The sequence below is a fragment of the Scyliorhinus canicula genome, chromosome 8, assembly GCF_902713615.1.
Source record: "Scyliorhinus canicula chromosome 8, sScyCan1.1, whole genome shotgun sequence".
In the NCBI taxonomy this organism is placed as follows: Eukaryota; Metazoa; Chordata; class Chondrichthyes; order Carcharhiniformes; family Scyliorhinidae; genus Scyliorhinus; species Scyliorhinus canicula.
Window position 1 is genome coordinate 61,547,085 of NC_052153.1, and position 16,294 is coordinate 61,563,378.

At 46.0% G+C, this 16,294-nt stretch overlaps 1 long non-coding RNA gene across 1 annotated transcript; it reads right to left on the reverse strand.

Annotated features, from left to right (window-relative positions):
- Window positions 1-1,485: 1,485 nt before the first annotated feature.
- On the reverse strand, window positions 1,486-14,829 carry LOC119970043. Its single transcript, XR_005461532.1, has 4 exons — window positions 14,788-14,829; window positions 5,504-5,508; window positions 5,092-5,096; window positions 1,486-1,495 (listed from the first exon to the last, which is right to left on the reverse strand). It is a non-coding gene; the product is annotated as an uncharacterized LOC119970043 (long non-coding RNA).
- Between the last annotated feature and the right edge of the window lie 1,465 nt (window positions 14,830-16,294).

Below are 16,294 nucleotides of genomic sequence, written 5' to 3' on the forward strand. Positions count from 1 at the left end.
CTTAAGGATCGCCTCAAGCAGCAGCTGCAAGACCTCCAGGACCAGGGCCGCATTTCTAAGGACATGGAACCCACGGACTGGGTTAGCTCCATGGTTTGTGTCAAAAAACCGTCAGGGGAACTGCGCATTTGTATCGACCCCAAAGATTTGAACCGTAACATCATGAGGGAACACTACCCTATCCCTAAGCATGAAGAGCTCACCAGCGAAATGGCTCACGCCAAGTTTTTCACGAAGCTGGATGTCTCCAATGAGTTTTGGCAGATACAACTGGACGCATCTAGTCGAAAGCTCTGCGCATTTAACACCCCGTTTGGTCGTTATTGTTACAACAAGATGCCCTTTGGCATCATCTCCGCCTCGGAGGTATTCCACCGAATAATAGAGCAAATGATGGAGGGCATCGAGGGGGTGCGAGTGTACATCGATGACGTAATTGTCTGGTCCATGACTCCACAGGAACACATCGATCGCCTCAAGCGAGTGTCCCAGAGGATCCACGAGCAGGGCCTCCGACTCAACAGAGCCAAATGCTCGTTCGGTCAAGCAGAAATAAAGTTCCTTGGCGACTATATTTCGCAGTTCGATGTGCAGCCAGATGCAGATAAGGTGTCGGCGATCAACGCCATGAAGACACCGGAGGACAAGAAGGTGGTCCTCCGCTTCCTGGGGATGGTCAAGTTCCTTGGGAAGTTTATCCCCAACCTTGCATCTCACACTACAGCTCTCCGCAATCTTGTAAAAAAAACACCGACTTCCAGTGGCTCCCCGCTCATGAGCGAGTGTGGCGTGAGCTCAGGGCGAAACTCACCAAGGCACTGGCACTGGCATTTTTCGACCCTGCCAAGGAGACCAAGATCTCCACTGCGCGAGCCAGGCTGGCATTGGGGCAGTGCTCCTCCAGAGGGACGATTCTTCCTCCTGGGCCCCAGTCGCATATGCATCGAGAGCCATGACACCTACTGAGCAACGATATGCTCAGATTGAAAAAGAGTGCCTGGGCCTCCTCACGGGGATTGACAAATTCCATGATTATGTGTGTGGACTCCCCAGGTTTACGTTCGAAACGGACCACAGGCCACTGGTTCACATCATACAGAAGGACCTCAATGATATGACGCCACGCCTACAAGGTATCCTCAAACTCCGATGCTATGATTTCGACCTGGTCTACACCCCAGGCAAGGAGCTCATTGTGGCCGATGCACTCTCTCGCTCCATCACCATGCTGTGCGAGCAGCTGGACTTCGTCTGCCAGATCGACGCCCATGTTGAGTTCTGCGCATCCAACTTTCCGGCCACTGACGAAAGCGTCGTACAGATTCGTCATGAAATGGCCAGGGATCCTCTACTCCAACGGGTAATGCACCATCTCACAGATGGTTGGCAAAAGGGCCAGTGCCCACAGTTCTATAATATAAAAGACGATCTGGCAGTGGACGATGGCATACTAATGAAACAGGACAGGATAGTAATACCACAGAGTATGCGAGTGCTCGTCCTCGGCCAACTCCACGAGGGTCACCTGGGGGTGTAAAAGTGTCGCCGGCGAGCCCGAGAGGCAGTATATTGACCAGGCATCAGTCAGGATATCGTCAACACTGTCCTCAATTGCCAAACATGCCAACGCTTCCAGCCGGCTCAACCGAAAGAGACTTTGCAGCCGCATGAACTGGTGTCCTCCCCATGGACCAAGGTTGGCATTGATCTCTTCCACGCAAAAGGATGGGACTACGTCCTCCTCGTGGACTATTTCTCTAACTACCCCGAGGTGGTCAGACTGAATGACCTCACATCAGCAACAGTCATCAGGGCGTGCAAAGGGACCTTTGCCCGTCATGGCATTCCACTTACACTCATGACTGATAATGGCCCGTGCTTCTTCAGTCAGGAGTGGATGGATTTTGCCCGATAGTACAATTTCACGAACGTCACTTCAAGCCCCCACTACCCCCAGTCAAATGGGAAAGCTGAAAAGGGAGTACACATTATTAAGCGACAGTTGTGTAAAGCGGCTGATTCGTGTTCAGATTTTAACCTGGCGCTGCTAGCCTGCAGGGCGACTCCCTGTCCGCCGGCCTGTCCCCAGCACAGCTGCTAATGAACCATATGCTACGGACGACAGTGCCGGCTATCCACATCCCGGACCTTGACAATTTTCTGGTCCTGCAGAGGATGCAACAGTCTGGGGCCCAATGCAAGTCGGCGTATGACGCCCATGCCACAGATCTCCCTGCTCTGGTCCCTGATGACCGAGTTTGTGTTCAGCTACCTGACGGTGGCTGGTCTGCCACAGCTGTGGTGGTCAAGCAAGTGGCCCCCAGATCATTTCTCGTTCACATGCATGATGGCTCCTTTCTTCGGCGTAATAGGCGGGCACTGCGGCTGCTTCCACGACAGCCACCTGAACGTGATGTCCCGCCTCGCCTGCTGATTCCTCAGGACACAGCCTTCCAAGAGGTCACCAATCTGCCGCTTCTTTTGCCACCCTCTACATTGAATGTAGCCCCGCCCATTCCAGTGCAGGCGGCCCCTGACCCTCCCTTGAGGCGGTCAACTAGAATTCGTCACCCGCCACAGAGACTGAATTTATAGACTGAATGTTTCATTGCCTTGTGCTTCGTTTACACATCTGTCCATATTGTTTCTTCCTAATTTGTTGTATGCACTCTATCTGCACGAAACACCTTCCCATGTAAATACGTTCACATATTTTGTATATAGTCAGGCTCCTACTCATGTAAATACGCTCGCATACTTTGTACATAGTCAGGCTCATACACACACTCACTATTTAGTGACATATACACATTTTTTAAAAGGGGGGAGATATCATAATATACACACAAGTATATGATGGTGCACAGACAGACATTGATTGACACACAGGATGACCAATGAACACACAGAACACAGTAGCCAATCACCAGACAGGACACGGCCACTATAAAGCCAGAGGGCACTAATTTTCCCGCTCTCTTGGGATGCATCCTCTGAGACAGTCAGAGCCCGTGAGCAACAACTAGAACATCCACCATGTGGTAGTAAGATAGTCTGGTCAGGTTAGCCTCAGGTCTCCATTCAAGTCAGCATAGTGTCAACCCACAGTTAAAGTATGTTTAACAGTTAAGAGTTCAATAAAATAGAGTTGCATTTCTTCAAGTGTTGGAAGCCTGTCTCTCTCACTGCTATGGTAAACACAGTCCTCGCAGACCCAGCATAACCAACACATCAGCTACTTCTGTCTTCTAACTCTGCCAGCAATGCCTTCTGTCATCTTTTTTAATCTCTTCTCTCAGAGGGTGGTGAATCTGTGGAATTTGTTACTGCAGGGAGCTGTAGAGGCTGGCCGATAAGTATGTTCAAGCCTGAGACAGACAGATTTTTTTATCAATAAGGGAATCAAGGGTTATAGTGATAAGGTGGGGAAATTGAGTTGAGGATTATCACATCAGATCTGTCATGATCTCATTAAATGACGGAGCAAACTTGATGGGTTGAACAGCCTTTGTCGTCTGGCTTTATGGTACGTGGATACGATTTGGGGGTTGGGGGTATCAGAGGTCTGGGAAAACAGACCGTGGGGTGGGAAAAGGTTTTGGAGACTAACTGTAGTGAGGAGGTTGTGTGTGTCTGACTTCAGTGGCGGTTAGGGAGTTATGAGGTCAGGGTTGTGAGCGGGCGAAGGTCGGGGGTTTCGGGTGGGGTCGGGCCTACGTGAGGTGGGGGCAGGCTGTGGGAGGTCAGATGGTGCCTGCAGGTGAGGGGGAGTTGGGTTTGCATTAGACATGTTGGGGCAGGGTATATCGGAATGGTTCGGAGGAAGAGTATGGGCGGAATGTGTCGGGTGGGTGGTGGGTGTGGGCCAGTGGAGGTATGGGGGGGATAATTCTATGGGGTTTGAAGGGGATGGGGGAATACCATAAGAGAGGTGGTTAGTCGGGGTTGGGTGAGTCCGCTGAGGGTTGGGAGTATGGGGAGAGTCTTTTGGCGGTTTCGGTCTGGATCTTCCTAATAGTTACCCAGAAGTTAGAAAAGGTTTTAATGCTTCTAATTTTTATGAGTAACTATTGGTGTAACCCTGTCGGAACCATCCAATGTTTGCAATTTAAATCACATTTTTGGATGCCTCGCAAGGGAGATTGGTGAATCTGCGGTAAAGAATTCCACAGATTCGCTACCCTCTGAGAGAAGCACTCTGGGCAATTGTTGTGCAAACCCTTATCTGTGAAGTTTGGAGATGGATTCCCCAGCGCATCTTTGAATTGCCCCCTCCAAATGTGAAGCTGGGGAGCTCGGACGTTCCGGCCCATTGCCTCTATACTGTCACCAGATTGTCTCTTCCCCTTGCAATCTGTAACCATCGTTACATTAATCTCATACCTAAAGCATGCTAATCAACAGTCTATATATTTGATAGATTTGAATAGGATACTTGTTGGAGGTTTTGTTAATCTATAGAATGCACCCACTTTAAGATTGTTAGCACGGACTGCCCATGGTAAGCTTGTTTTTATTGATAAATGTAGACATTGTTGATGTCTGTAGTGCCCTTGAGGCTAATGTGAGAAGTCAAGCTGAAGCTTAAAAATAACACCCTACTCACTAATTACTGTGCACTGTCCTTGTTTCTAATTATAATAATCTTTATTGTCACAAGTATGCTTACTTGGAAATGAAGTTACTGTGAAAAGCCCCTAGTCGCCACATTCCTCGCCTGTTTGGGCGTAAACCGGGGCACCCGGAGGAAATCTATGCAGACACGGCGAGAACGTGCAAACTTTGCACAGACAGTGACCCAAGCCAGGAATCGAACCTTGGACCCTGGAGCGGTGAAGCTACAGTGCTAACCACTGTGCTACCGTGCTGCCCTCTATTCTAAACAGCATCAAATCTATTACTTACCCCACCAAATTAAATACAATATCCAGCTTTACCATTTCATAACTGGAAATGTCATTGTCATGAAGAGATATAATTGGCCCAACAACGTTTTGCTATGCCACGTATTTTAGGCAAAAGACCCTTCCTCTGATCCATTCCGAATGGCAGTCAGTGACTATGAGGTATTGCAGGGATCATTGCAGGGACCCCAGCTATTCACAATATATATTAATTAGTTAAATCAGGGAGCTAAATGTAATATCTCCAAATTTGCAGATGACATAAAGCTGGATGGGAGAGCGAACTGTGAGGAGGATGCATAGATGCTTCAGTGTGATTTGGACAAGCTGAGTGAGTGGGCAAATGTATGGCAGATGCAGTATAATGGGATAAATGTGAAGTTATGCACTTCAGTTGCAAAAAAAAGAATGCAGATTAACATCTGAATGGCTATAAATTGGGAGACGGGAATGTGCAACAAGACCTGGGCATCCTTGTGCATCAATTGCTGAAGGCACGCATGCAGATGCAGCAAGCATTAAAGAAGGTGAATAGTATGTTGGCAGTCATAGCGAGGGGATTCGAGTCCAGGAACAGGGATGTCTTGCTGCAATTATACTGGGCCTTGGAGAGACCACACCTGGATTATTCTGTGTAATTTTGGTCTCCTTATCTGAGGAAGGATGTGCTTGCTATAGAGGGAATGCAGAAAAGATTTACTGGACTGATTCCTGGGGTGGCAGGACTGACATTTGAGTAAAGATTGTGTCGCTTAGGATTATATTCGCTGGAATTCAGAAGAATAAGGGGAGATCTCACAGAAGTCTATAAAATTCTAACCGGAAGTCAGGGTAGATGCAGGAAGGATATTCCCCATGGTGAGGGTGTCCAGAACCAGGGGTCACAGTCTGAGGATATGGGTAGACCGTTTAGGATGGGGAGATGGGAGAAGGTTCTTTCCCCATCATTAGCCTGTGGAATGCTCCGCCGCAGAAAGTAATTGTACGTTTTCAAGAAGGAGTTAGTTAGATATAATACTTGGCAAAAAAGGGATCAAAGGATGTGGAAGAAGGTGGGGACAGACTATTGAATTGGCCGATCAACCATGATCATAATGAATGTCAGAGCAGGATGAATGGCTGAATGGCCTCCTCCTATTTCCTATGTTTCAAAATCTATAGGTTGAGGCAAGGGTGGAGTCAAGTGATTTGAAAGTGGTAAATAGTTGTTATAGTAATTGTGTGGATTTGTGGTAAGAGGCACACCCTTGGATCAAACATGGCAGGCTTGTGAACATTTTCAGACTTTAACAATTTCAAGGGAGAGGGATGACAAGGTGTTATATTCTTGATGTGTGCTACAAAGAGAACAAGATATTGAGGTGCTACATGTGACAATATGTGTATTGTAAGAATAATGAAGGGTCAACAATTGATTGTAACTAAATGGTGATCAACCACATCACATGATACTCTTGATTCGGGGAGTAGGTTGTTAGGAGAGATAGTGAATAGTCATGTAATCAGGAGCTCTGTAGTTAGTATCATAGTTTTAGTCAATCTGTAATCTTTTATATCTTAGCAAGCAAGACAAATCCATTTATTTTGTACTGTAAATAAATTAGCTTTGTTCAAAACATAGCTGTTTTAAATTTAGAGTATCCAATAATTTTTTTTTTCAATTAAGGGGCAATTTAGCATGGCCAATCCACCGAACCTGCAAATCTTTGGGTTGTGGGGGTGAAACCCACATAGACACAGGGAGAATGTGCAAGCTCCACATGGACAGTGACACAGGGCTGGGATTTGAATGTGGGTCCTCAGTGCCGCAGACCCAGTACTAACCACTGCGCCACGTGCCGCCCCAGCTTGATGTTCTTTGTGAGACACTACACTTTGAAGCCATCCTCATTAAGATATCAAAGAACATCACACTACACACCTCAGTTTCCTCCAAACATGATGCAAGGTTTATTTGGAGATGTTACTCATACAAAGTAAGATAAAGAACCGATGTCCGTGCAAACACTGCTGACATCACTTCAGATCTTTCTAGTTCTTCTTCGACATTTGGCCTGATGGTGTATGGTATGGTTTTAGCTTTGATACATTTTGGTGTAGTGTTTGGCTTAAATTTTAGTTGAACTTCAACTCCTGTCATTGAGTCCAGTGTTTTGTGTCTCACTAACTTGATAGAGTTTCGAGGAGGTCACAAAGATGGTTGATGCAGGTAGGGCAGTGGATATTGTCTATATGGACTTCAGTAAGGCTTTTGACAAGGTCCCTCATGGCAGACTGGTGCAAAAGGTGAAGTCACATGGGAACAGAGGTGAGGTGGCAAGGTGGATACAGAACTGGCTTGGTCATAGGAGGCAGAGAGCAGCAATGGAATGGAGGACTGTGACTAGTGGTGTTCTGCAGGGATCAGTGATGGGACCTTTGCTGTTTGTAGTATATATAAATGATTTGGAGGAAAATGTAACTGGTCTGATTCGTAAATTTGCGGATGACACAATGGTTAGTGGAATTGCGGATAACGATGAGGACTGTCAGAGGATACAGCATGAATTAGATCATTTGGAGATTTGGGCGGAGACATGACAGATGGAGTTTAATCCAGGCAAATGTGAGGTAATGCATTTTGGAAGGTCAAATACAGGTAGGGAATATACAGTGAATGGTAGAACCCTCAAGAGTATTGACAGTCAGAGAGATCTAGGAGTACAGTCCACAGGTCACTGAAAGGGGAAATACAGGTGGAGAAGGTAGTCAAGAAGGCATACGGCGGGCAGCACGGTGGCGCAGTGGGTTAACCCTGCGGCCTCACGGCGCCGAGGTCCCAGGTTCGATCCCGGCCCTGGGTCACTGTCCGTGTGGAGTTTGCACATTCTCCCCGCGTCTGCATGGGTTTCACCCCCACGACCCAAAGATGTGCAGGGTAGGTGGATTGGCCACGCTAAATTGCCCCTTAATTGGAAAAAGTGAATTGGGTACTCTAAATTTATTTATTTTTTAAAAGAAAAAGAAGGCATACGGCATGCTTGCCTTCATTAGCCGGGGCATTGAGAATAAAAATTGGCAAGTCATGTTGCAGTTGTATACAACCTTAGTTTGGCCACACTTGGAGTATAGTGTTCAATTCTGGTCGCCACACTACCAGAAGGATGTGGAGGATTTAGAGATGGTGCAGAAGAGATTTACCAGGATGTTGCCTGGTATGGAGGGCATTAGCTATGAGGAGAGGTTGAATAAACTCAGTTTGTTCTTACTGGGACGACGGAGGTTGAGGAGCGACCTGATAGAGGTCTACAAATTTATGAGGGGCATAGACAGAGTGGATAGTCAGAAACTTTTTCCCAGGGTAGAGGGGTCAATTACTAGGGGGCATAGGTTTAAGGTGCGCGAGGCAAGGTTTAGAGGAGATGTACGAGGCAAGTTTTTTTACACAGGGGGTAGTGGGTGCCTAGAACCCGCTGCCGGAGGAGGTGGTGGAAGCAGGGATGATAATGATGTTTAAGGGGCATCTTGACAAATACATGAATAGGATGGGAATAGAGGGATACGGACCCCAAGTGTAGAAGATTTTAGTTTAGACGGGCAGCATGGCCGGTGCAGGCTCGGAGGGCCTAAGTGCCTGTTCCTGTGCTGTACTTTTATTTGTTCTTTGTTCTTTGCTATAGGTTATTCTTTGAATCCACTCATTGATTCACCAATCCTCAGTTGTGTTTATTTTTCCCAACCATGCTCTTCGAAATAAAGGAGGAAAATGTGGACAGACAGCATGGAGAGGTAACTCCGCTGTTTGTCTATTTACTTCAGCTTTTTCTATAATGTATCCTTTTAATAGTGCAACGTCTTCTGTATACATCATTCGGATAACATTTAATGGTTTTAAAGTCAGATATTTTAACTTCTGATTATAGATTATGTCAGGTATCAATGATGCAGCTGCACCCGTATCTACTTCGATTTAGATTTTGTTACCATCAAGTTTTGAATGCCCAGAAAAGTTAATCGTCTTGGACAATAAATGCTGGCCCAGCCAGCGACACACACATCCCGCGAATGAACAAGACGCCTAGTTTCAGCTCTTGAAGTTGTTTGGGTACATCATCAGCTGAGGGGACTTGAATTTTGTCTATTAACTCCTAGACTCGACTATTCCACTTAGATAGGTTTTTTCTCACAAATTTGGCCATCGGTATGGCCATTTATACCACAGTTCTTGCATTTATTTTCTCTGCTCCAGCATTCCCCTACTGAGTGCCCAACCTGTATACATCAATGACATGGTTGTACCCTTGCAGACTTGTTCGTGAGGGTCTTCACCTTGTAGATCTTCACTCTGACTCCTATCTGTGAAGTCTATTTTTTTTAGATATGGCAACTATTATAGCAGCTTTGACAGTTACGTTGCTTACAGTAAAGCAGCTTCCTTTGAAAGCTTCATTGCGGAGTACACATACCACCCTCTAACGAAAGACATTGTCCAGTGTTGCACCAAACTCACAGTATTTTGCTAACTTTCTTAGTGTGGCTACAACTTGTAAAATACTTTCAACTTTTTTCTGACTACAGGGGTGGAAGCAAAACCTTTCAGCATTTAAAAGTGGCCGAGATGAGAAACGCCCTTCATGAATTTTCATTAATTTGTTATAGCTTGGCTGGATCAAATAAGTTTTGCGGCAGCATTAAAGTTTTGTGCCCTACCAAACTGAATAATTTTGCAACCTTTAGGTTCTCTGTGTTTGATTCACTATGAGATAAAGTTGGATTCTCTCTTCAGATGAATTCCAAATCTCACTGTCTTCACCAAATGCTTCCATGGTGCCTGTTTTTCCCTCCATTCCAGATACCCGCTCCTAGGGTCTATACTTCAACCAATCTTCCTCTCTTCCATTCCTTTTTTATGTATGTAACAAGAGATCGCCAGATCCACAACAAAAACTACATTTTTCCTTTTGCCTGACTGGTTTGCCTTTCCCGGAGTAGTGGTTTGTACAGAGTTGGAAAACGTTTTGAACAAGGATCATTGTCTAAACGGCTAAGCCAATTCCTGATGACATAGAGGAATACAACAGATTCGACAAGCCAAAGTTCTCCAGCATTACTCATGGTAAAAGATTTGTTAAGCACAGTGTTTGATTGCTGAAGCTGGCTCAGAAAAGAAGAATTGTTGAGAGGAAACAGTGGAGTCAGGTTTTGCGATGTGAGAACAGGGCTAAATGCTGTGTTTTCCAGAAAGGTCAGGAAGTATTAAAGGTCAGGAAGTATACTGCCAGTGAGAATTAGATACCTGCCACCATCTTAGAACAGACAAGACCGGTCTCCTACACCATTCAAACTCGGGACAATGTTGTGTGGAGGAGACAAGCTGATCAACTTTGAGCAACTTGAATTAGTTTGCCAGAGACAGAGTCAACCGAGAGTCTTCAAATGCCAAATGACGACTTAGGCATTCTTGAGAACCTGACAATACCAGAACAACTGTGGAAGACAGTATCCCAGGTGAGGATACTTCAACACCGAGTCAACCTCGGAATACTACGTCAACTCCGATTGAGACAACTACGGATGAAGCCCAAACTAAACGAATAACGGCAGAGGTTTCACTCAACATGAAAAGCAGATGCCTGAGGTTCTCCGATAACCACACAGAAATTAATGTCCTCCAAATTGTCTAACTTATTGACTGTTGTGTTTATTAATTGTTCATATTGTAAATTTTGATTGTTAACATTATATTCTGTTTCATTGCAGGAACCTCTAATGCAAAGGGGGAGGAAAATGTTATATACTCATGTTTGTTCCTAGTTGGGACAAGGTCACTTTTTAAGAGTGCGATAACCTGACTTATTGATGATATAATAAGCCATTTGCACAGACAAATCGACAGTCTATCCTAACAGTTTGTCGAGTAAACACATTTCCAATAAAGCTCTTCTTTGTTTCTACCTTCATGGTCTGCAAGCCTACCTTTAAAAATCCAACAGCCTCTGTCTCTTAAATTATTTACTACACAAAATTTGCTTACATTAATTGACAACAGTCAAAGATATCTTTTCAACATTGTTGCATTCATTGTGCCTTGCACTTGCAGTTGATTGGATTTAATGACCTTCAGAATGTAGTTACTTTCAGCCAAGCTGAGTATCTTACAGGTTAATAAACAGAAGATTGGAACTGCTCCAAAGCGAAAGGATACTTTAACTTATGCAATGAGTTGCCTCATTTGGCTTTACATAAGTAACAAAAAACCCTTTGCGAGGAAAACATGGTCAAGGTAGGTAAATTGTTAATGAAAGTGACTGGAAAAATGCTTGTGGAATCTTTGAAACAGATTTCCATGGAGATGTATCCACGAATGCTATGTATGCGACAAAAAATATATATCACTGGGCGCAGGTGCTCTTTAAGGTGAAGATGAATGGCTAGCCAAATGAAATACATTGCTGAGTGCTTCACCAATTGTGCAGACATTGCTGATAATTTTCCAGACCATCAAACCAGATCCACAGTCCTTAACTTTCGAGTGAGACTGTATTAGAATTGATTTTGTCTTTCCGTGTGTTGATTGATTGCTTAATGAAAACCTGCCTCGTAACCTGTTCTTCCATGAGCCATTAGTGCTGAGGTTCTGCTCACAAGTGTCAGGTAAAGCGCACTGACACTAGCTTGTATGTAGACAGCATTCCTGGTAGCAGAAACATGGAAGAAATAATTGTATCGATTGAAGGATGAAACGGACACTGCGTGGAAGGGAAAACATTGAGTGTGTTTAAAGGTATAAGTCAGTAGATCAGTTGAAGAGAAATTTAGAAAGCAGTGGCTGAGGATGAAGGTGGGGATATTTTGAAAAGTGCAATGGCCAGGAAAAATCATGGACTTGTGATCCTGGCAGTTAGGCTGGGATCCTGTCCTATGGGAACCTTCACTGTCTACCTGGGGATGTTGCTGCTCAGACTTAAAGAGGAAAAGCATGCTTCTCTTCATCAAGTTTAAATAGGACTGCTTGAAAAAAGTACAAACCTTAAGGTGGGATTTTTCCAGTCCCATTAATCCCAGGACTGGAAATTCCCACCCAAGGACAACAGACCTTACAATGGTCCATCAAATTATCCGTCCCGCCTGCAACAAATCACGCAGAGGTTGGGGCCAAAGGATTTACCCCTTAAATACTCAAGGTTTCAGGCCACAATTCTGTTCTGGACCCGCAGATGCGTCTTCCTCATGCATCTCTGAGAGGGCTGAATCCTTTCATCTAATTGGCTATACAAGCTGTAATAGAACATAGAACAGTACAGCACAGAACAGGCCCTTCGGCCCTCGATGTTGTGCCAAACAATGATCACCCTACTTAAACCCACGTAACCCGTATACCCGTAACCCAACAATCCCCCCATTAACCTTACACTACGGGCAATTTAGCATGGCCAATCCACCTAACCCGCACATCTTTGGACTGTGGGAGGAAACCGGAGCACCCGGAGGAAACCCACGCACACACGGGGAGGACGTGCAGACTCCACACAGACAGTGACCCAGCCGGGAATCGAACCTGGGACCCTGGAGCTGTGAAGCATTGATGCTAACCACCATGCTACCGTGAGGCCCCAAATGTTCTTGTCGGATTGCCTGATTTATATTAGAAGAATACTTGTAGCTAAAGCTACAAGATTATTAACATTAACTGTGGGTTAAATATCTACAAAACTACAGATGAATAATAGTATGAACATGAACAAGCAGCCTCTCTCCCAGCTCCCAGGTCAGTCTGAGGTCACTTGACTCTAACATTCACTTATATACTGATGACTCCTAGTGGTCTGTCGGTAAATTACAACACAACCATGATATCACTACACAAGCGACTGATTTTTCCCAAATCTTTTACAAGCTGGGAATATGGGAACTCTCATGGTCGGACAGTTCTGGCAATCCTATATCAATAACCATGCAAGAGGCAGGAGGAGATTCCATCACACAGGACCCAACTTTTCTAGGTCCTGAAACATTTTCAGGGTATTAACTCTAGCAAATGTTTTGTCCACCATTAATTCAGCATGATACTTCTGGTATTGTATTAGATTTAATAAAAATCCCTGTGTCATATTTTTATTCAATTGCTGAAATTTCATAATGTGCACAGGGGGCAGCACGGTAGCACAGTGGTTAGCGCTGTTGCTTCACAAAGCCAGGGTCCCAGGTTCAATTCTCGGCTTGGGTCACTGTCTGTGCAGAGTCTGCATGTTCTCCCTGTGTCTACGTGGGTTTCCTCCGGGTGCTCCAGTTTCCTCTCACATGTCCTGAAAGACGTGCTGGTAATTTGGACATTCTGAATTCTCTCTCTGTGTACCCAAACAGGCGACGGAATGTGGAAACTCGGGGCTTTTCACAGTAACTTCATTGCAGTGTTAATGTAAGCCTGCTTGTGACAATAAAGATTATTATACAAATAGCAGTATAGAATCATAGAAAAATAGTAACATACATAGAAAATAGAAGCAGGAGGAGATCATTTGGCTCTTCGAGCCTGCTCCGCCATTCATTATGGTCATGGCTGATCATTAAATTCCATACCCTGATCCCGCCTTCCCCCCATATCCCTTCATCCCTTTTGCCCAAAGAGCGAAATATAATTCCTTCTTAAAATCACCTTTTGGCCTCAACTACTTTCCGTGGTAGTGAATTCCACAGATTCAATACTCTCTGGGAGAAGATATTTCTACTCACCTCAGTCCTAAAAGGTAAAAGGGGGGTCGGTAGGACTGAAAAAAACGACTCTTAGCAACCCCATATCGCGGTGGGGGTATGGGGTAATGCCTATATGTGCGGGGATGATATTGTCAATGCATGGATGGTCTGGGGAACCATCAAGCTCACTTACAGATTGGGGAACCCTTTAAAAATGGCAGTTCAATTTCTGAGGAGCTGGTCTCGTCAGCGAGTTCAGCTGCCCATTGCCAAAAAAAGTTGGGCTGGACCGGGAGAAACAATGACTAAGCGTGGTTGCCCATCTCTAATTGCTCTTGAACTGAGTAGTTTGTTAGGCCATTTCAGTGGGCAGCAGTCAAGAGTCAATGACATTGCTGTGGGGGTCTGGAGTCACGTGTAATTTCACAATCTGCCATGGCAGAATTTGAACCCAGAACCCCAGAGCATTACACTGGGTCTCTGGATTACTGGTCGAGTGACAATATCACTACACCACCGCCTCTCTCAGATTGTCGGATTGCCTGATTTATATTAGAAGAATACTCGTAGCTAAAGCTACAAGATTATTAACATTAACTGTTGGTTAAATATCTACAAAATGACAGATGAATAACAGTATGAACATGAACAAGCAGCCTCTCTCCCAGCTCCCTAGTCAGTCTGATGTCACCTGACTCTAACATTCGCTTATACACTAATGAGACACCTAGTGGTCTGTCGGTAAATTACAAAACAACCATGATATCACTACACAAGCCACTGATTTCTGACTGTCTTACAGGATTAGTTATTTCGGAAACATTGGCAAGATTAAAACCACTTCTAATTTTAAGGTTTGTGGTGAATGTAATTCACACTGCAATATATATGATACCATATTATCGAAAGCGCAGTTGCGTTGCCCAACCACTAGGGGGAGTAGCACTGGGAATGCATAGGAGTTTGTACAGGGCTCAATTCTTGGCTCCGCCCATGGCTCCTCCCCCTAGACTGCTGTATAAAGATCGATGCCCAGAGCCAGCCGACCAGTTCATCCAGGGTTCATTGTGTTACAGGCTGGCTCTGTTGTAAGTAGATTAAAACCACTGTTCATATCTCAAAGCACGTGTCTAGTGAATTGATGGTCTCATCAATTTAATCTACTTACTACAGAGCCAGCCTGTTACACGTTGAACTCTCGATGAACTACCACTTTTGGTAAGCAGAACTGGCGCTGCGGGATGAACCGAACGCTGCGCATCTCCCCCCCTCTTCTCTTTGCCAATCTCACCCAGGACTGTAAACCCGTAGCCACTCGCAGCAGGCAGTACAGCCTGCAGGGTAGGGTGTTCATCAGATCAGAGGTCCAAATGCTTCTCGGTGAGGGGATCATAGAGGCCAGCAACAGTCCCTGGAGAGCTCAGGTGGTGGTCATCAAGACCGGGGAAAAATTCTGCATGGTCGTAGACTATTGTCAGACCATTAATAGGTTTACGCTCCTCGACGCGTACCCCCTCCCCAGGATTGCAGACATGGTAAATCAGATCGCGCAGTATCGGCTCTTTTCCACGGTGGATCTGAAGTCTGCATACCACCAAGTCCCAATCCGTCCGGAGGACCGCCACTACACGGCATTCGAGGCTGATGGCCGCCTCTTCCATTTCCTCCGGGTTCCCTTCGGCGTCACTAATGGGGTTTCGGTGTTCCAACGAGCAATGGACCGAATGGTGGACCAGTACGGGCTGCGGACCACGTTCCCGTACTTGGATAAAGTTACCATCTGCTGCTATGACCAGCAGGACCACGACGCCAACCTCTACCGTTTTCTCCAGACAGCTCAGAAACTAAAACTCACCTAGAACAAGGAGAAATGCGTTTTCCACACGACCAGACTAGCCATCCTGGGCTATGTCGTGGAAAACGGAGTCCTGGGTCCCGACCCAGACCGTATGCGCCCCCTCTTAGAACTCCCTCTCCCTCATTGTCCCAAGGCCCTCAAACGGTGCTTGGGATTCTTTTCGTATTACGCCCAGTGGGTCCCTCAATATGCGGACAAAGCCCGCCCACTCTCTAAGGCCACGCTATTTCCCCTGTCAGCTGAGGCGCGCCAGGCCTTCAACTGCATCAAGGAGGACATCGCCAAAGCGGCCATGCGGGCGGTGGATGAATCCACCCACTTCCAGGTTGAGAGCAATGCCTCAGAGGTAGCTCTTGCAGCCATTTTAAATCAGGCAGGGAGACCAGTCGCACTTCTATAGACCAGACAGGGCCCACCTGGTCAAGGCTTCCAGGCCCTTTGAACGCCTCGCGATCGCTTTCAAAGGGCCACTCCCCTCAACTAACAGGAAAGTTTACTTCCTAAATGTTATAAACGAGTTCTCCCGCTACCCCTTTGCTATCCCGTGCCCCGATATGACCTCCCACACAGTCATTAGGGCCCTTCATAGTATCTTCACCCTGTTTGGTTTCCCCAGCTACGTACACAGCGACCGGGGTTCGTCCTTCATGAGTGACGAGTTGCGCCAGTACCTGCTCGACAAGGGTATTGCCTCGAGCAGGACTACCAACTACAACCCCAGGGGGAACGGGCAGGTGGAGAGGGAGAATGCGACGGTCTGGGAGACCGTCCTACTGACCCTCCGGTCCAGGAATCTCCCAGCCTCCCATTGGCAGGATGTCCTCCCAGACCACCTCCACGCTATTAGGTCCCTCTTATG